The sequence below is a fragment of the Lutra lutra genome, chromosome 6, assembly GCF_902655055.1.
Source record: "Lutra lutra chromosome 6, mLutLut1.2, whole genome shotgun sequence".
Classification (NCBI taxonomy): Eukaryota; Metazoa; Chordata; class Mammalia; order Carnivora; family Mustelidae; genus Lutra; species Lutra lutra.
The window spans coordinates 13,818,289-13,822,767 of NC_062283.1; the positions used below are offsets into that span (position 1 = coordinate 13,818,289).

Here is a 4,479-nt window from a genome sequence, read left to right on the forward strand (position 1 = left end):
TTCTTGCAAGAAGCTTAAACTCAGTGCCCTCTCTTTTCTCAAGCTGTTTTTCCTATTTGGACAGCTTAGGAGAATGGGACAGGAGGTCAGACATGACAGTCATGAGGTGAGCTGATTTCCTCCTTTGCACCCTGCCTGGAAGTTGACTTTTATGAAATAGACACCAGGAAGCAACCAAATGAGACACTGCCGTCAGCAATTTTTCCTTGCTGCTCTCTCCAGCCAGCGGCCTACCTGGCACCCTCTTCTGTGTCCCCAGGTCTGACTGTTCTCTTCCTTTTCCTCAACCTCAGGAGGAACCACCACCCAAATGCAGATTTTTGTGAAAATCCTTATGGGGAAGACCATCCCTCTTGAGGCTGAACCCTCGGATACAATAGAAAATGAAAAGGCCAAGATCCAGGATAAGGAAGGAGCTCCTCCCGGTCAGCAGAGACCGATCTTTGCTGCAAGTGCCTGGAAGATGGATGTAGTTCGTCTGACTCATTCAGAAGGAGCCCACTCTTCATCTTGTGTTGAGACTTCGAGCTGCGGCTGAGAAAAGAAGTCTTATACCACTCCCAAGAAGAATAGGTGTAAGAGAAAGGTTACACTGGCCGTCCTGAGATCCTAAAGACGGATGAGAATGGCAAGGTCAGTCAGTTACCTTCATCGGAAGTGCCCTTCAGATGATTGTGATGCTATAGTGTTTTTGGCCAGCCACTTTGACAGACGTTATTGTGGCAAATGTCATCTGACCTATTGCTTCAAGAAACCAGAAGATGAATAATTGTATATGGGTTAATAATAAAAGACATGAACTAAGAGGAAAAAAAGTCTCTTGCTTATAAAAGCATACATATTGGTTACAGAAAATGGAAGAAGGAAAAACAAAAAAAAACTATAATAAAGAATGTTATGTCATTTATAATCCCACCACCCAGGTGAAACCATTATTAACGTTGTCTCATATTTCCCGTAGGATTTTTTAGGATGGGTGTTGGTGTTGCATATGCATGCACATAGGTGTGTATTAAGTAAAATTGGGATTTACTGTAAGCTGTTAACTATTTTTCTTGTTATTGTTATGTTGTGAACATTTTCTCCTGCAATTAACTATTCCTTAAAAACAGGACTCTTTTATTAATGATTTATTAATGATTGTGAAGTATTTCACTGTAAAATTGAATTGCATTGCATTTAACCTTTTCCCTATTGTTGAAATTTGATCCATATCCAATTCTTGGATATTCTAAATGAAGCTCCAATTGCATATTGTTAAGATAATTACAATAATGACAAGAGTGAGAAGGTAAAGTGGAGAGAGATAGCAGTGGGGTCCAGCCTGCCTCCCACCATTTGGCACAAGGAGAAGATAGGAGTGCCCTTCTCTGGAAGGAAGTAAACCATGAGCCATTTCTTATGGTGATCCACTAAAGCAAAACAACCCAAAGATCGAGAAACCTGGGTGTTCAGACAGTGGCAGGAGCTAAACAGGGGTGCAGACAATCAAGCTGCAGCCAACTCTCCAATATCAGAGAATTGTTCAGTGGAGAGTTCCCCCAGCTCTCAAAAACAAACCTTTTTTTTTTTTTTTTTAAAGTTCATGTAGCCCAATACAACCATGCTGTCACTCAGCTGACCTCAAAGGCCAGTCCATGGGAGTCAAAAAGGCAGAGAGCACAGTTTTTTGTTGGAATCTTCAGGATTTTCTACATATAAGATCATGTCATCTTCAAACAGAGATGATTTTACTTCTTCTTTCCTGATTTGGATGACTTGTATTTCTTTTTCTTGCCTGATGGCCTTGGCTAGGATTTCCAGGATTATGTTGAAGAGGAGTGATGAGTGTTTTGGTTTTCATCTTTTTTTTTTTCTTTTAAGATTTTATCCATTTATTTGAGAGAGTGAGAGAGAGAGAGACAGAGTGAGAGAGCATGAGACGGGAGGTCAGAAGGAGAAGCAGACTCCCTGTGGAGCTGGGAGCCCAATGCAGGACTCTATCCCAGGATTCCAGGAACATGACCTGTGTCAAAGGCAGTCGCCTAAACAACTGAGTTACCCAGGTGCCCTTTTTTTTTTTTTTTTAAGATTTTATCCATTTATTTGAGAGAGTGAGAGAGAGAATGAGAGGGGAGAATTGTTTTTCATCTTAGAGCAAGAGTTCTCCACTTCTCCCCATGAAGCATAATGTTAACTGTGACCTTGTCATATGTGAACTTTATTATGTTGAGATGTATTTCTTCTATACCCAGTCTGTTGAGGTTTTTTATTCATGGAAGAATACTGAATTTCATCAAAGGCTTTTTCTATAGCTATTGAGATCATTGTATGTGTTGTATCATTGTTCTCTTAATTTAATGAGTCTTATTTATTTATTTGCCTGGGTTAAGCCATCCTTGAATAGTAGGGATGAGTCCTACTTGATAATCATGCATGATCATTTCCATGTGCTACTGACTTTTGTTTCCTAGTTGGATTTTGTTGAGAATTTTGCATCTATAGTCTTGAGGGATACAGACTCTAGTTTTCTTTTCTTGTAGTGTCCTCTCGCTTTGTTATCCGTGTAATGCTCGTCCCATAAAATGAGTTTGAGAGTATCCCTCCCCTTAAATATTTTAGAGGAGTTTGAGAAGGATTGGTGTTAATATTCTTTAAGTGTTTGGTAGAATTTACCAGTGAAACCAACTGGTCCTGTGTTCTTTTTCCCCAGGAGGAGGACAACTCTATTATTTACATACTAGGTGATTTTGTGATTCAGAGTACTTTAGTTCTAGCAATTCCCAAGTTTTCACAATTTTTACTTCCACAAGTACAGTTTGACTGAAGTCATATTTAGCACAGTTTGTCAATCCAAAACTGAATTCATAATTTAAATGTCTACAGGGCTATACAAATTTCTGGCGCAGTACATATAGGACCAGCTGTGCCCAGCTAACGCTTCATCACAGAATAGCTAACAGCCCTCCAAAAAAACAAATAATCACCTGGAAGGAAAGCAGGAGGGCAGGTGCTAGACGCTAGAGGCTTCCATGACTACCCAAACAAACACGGGATCCATCACCCCCCTGGGAACATGGTAAGAATTTTAATGTTTCAAAACTCACTGATTGCTACATTCTTCCAGGAATACTTCTCAGGAAAATCCTCAAAGGGAAGCATAAAAATGTAGGTTTTGAATTCATGAAACTTGCTTCCTAAGTACTCCGAGCTATTCTGCTGTGAAAGAGTTGCCAAATAACCTGGGATTACAAAATCTGAGACCTAAAAACATACCAACAGAACCATATATGTGCCATGGTAAGTATTTGTATTTTCATTGGATGAATAGGTCCATAAAGAGGCAATAAAATAGGTAGTGTGTTGGAAAGGGGGCTCAAAAGCTACCATGGCTTCCACATGTGATTAGCAATAATGTTATCACTCCAAAATGAACCTAAAGAAATAGGGCATGGGTTTATCAAATAGGTCACCGTGGTTGAAGCTTCGTCGGATACTCTTTGTTCCGAAGTTTTCCAGTGACTAAGGATTACACAATATTATTCTTCAAACTGGTAATATTTCTTTACAGTGCTGCTTATCAGAGGAGAAGTCCTGCCATCACACTTAGTTTGAGCAATGCCGAAGCAGAGACGTGAATTTGCAGTATGTGCAGACCGAATAAATAGGTCTGTGTCCTATAACTTGAGGGTCTGAGAAAGGCTCTCTGGAAACAGACTCTAGAGTGGAAGAGCATGAAGTGGGTTCATTGGCAAATGCTCTCAGGAGGTATACTTGGGGAAAAGCATGGGGAAGACAGGACTTGAACAGAGGGAAAAGCCATTTTGCAATGCATTTGTGACAGAGGCCTTGGCCCACCCTTGAGGGAGTTTGCATGACCTTTCAGATGCTCCAGATTGAGGTAAGAGAATGTAACAGACTAAACGGTGCCCCCTCCAAGTCATATGTTGAAGTCCTAAGCCCCTGTACCTTAGACTGTGACTGTAATTGGAGCTGGAGAGAGGAAACACTATTAAACGAGGTCATATGAGTGGATCCCAATCCGGTAGGACTCGTGTCCTTATCAAAAGAGGAAGAGATACCGGAGATGCACAAACACAGAAGCAAGACCACGTGAGGACACGGTGAGAAGGCAGGCAGTCACCTGCAAGCCAAAAAGAGATACCGCACAAGAACCCAACCCTCCTAACACCTTGACGGCGGACTTTGAACTTCCAGAACTAGAGCAAATAAAATTCTGTTGTTTAAGACACCTGGTCTGTCGTATTTTGTTATGGCAGCCAGAGCTAACTAATACGGCCAGGGTTCTTTCCATCAAACAGTATCTCATTCTGTTTGAAATTCCACCACCATAATTCCTTTATATCACCAGCAACATATTTCATTCATTCACTGAAAATAGTAATAATAATAATACTATTGGGGCACCTGGGTGGCTCAGTCAGTTAAGAGTCTGCCTTCAGATCATGTGATGATCCCAAGGTCCCGGAATCGAGTCCC

At 40.9% G+C, this 4,479-nt stretch overlaps 1 pseudogene; it reads left to right on the forward strand.

The window, feature by feature from the left end:
• Window positions 1–310: 310 nt before the first annotated feature.
• Window positions 311–769, forward strand: LOC125101884 (ubiquitin-40S ribosomal protein S27a-like; annotated as a pseudogene).
• The last annotated feature ends 3,710 nt before the right edge of the window (window positions 770–4,479 follow it).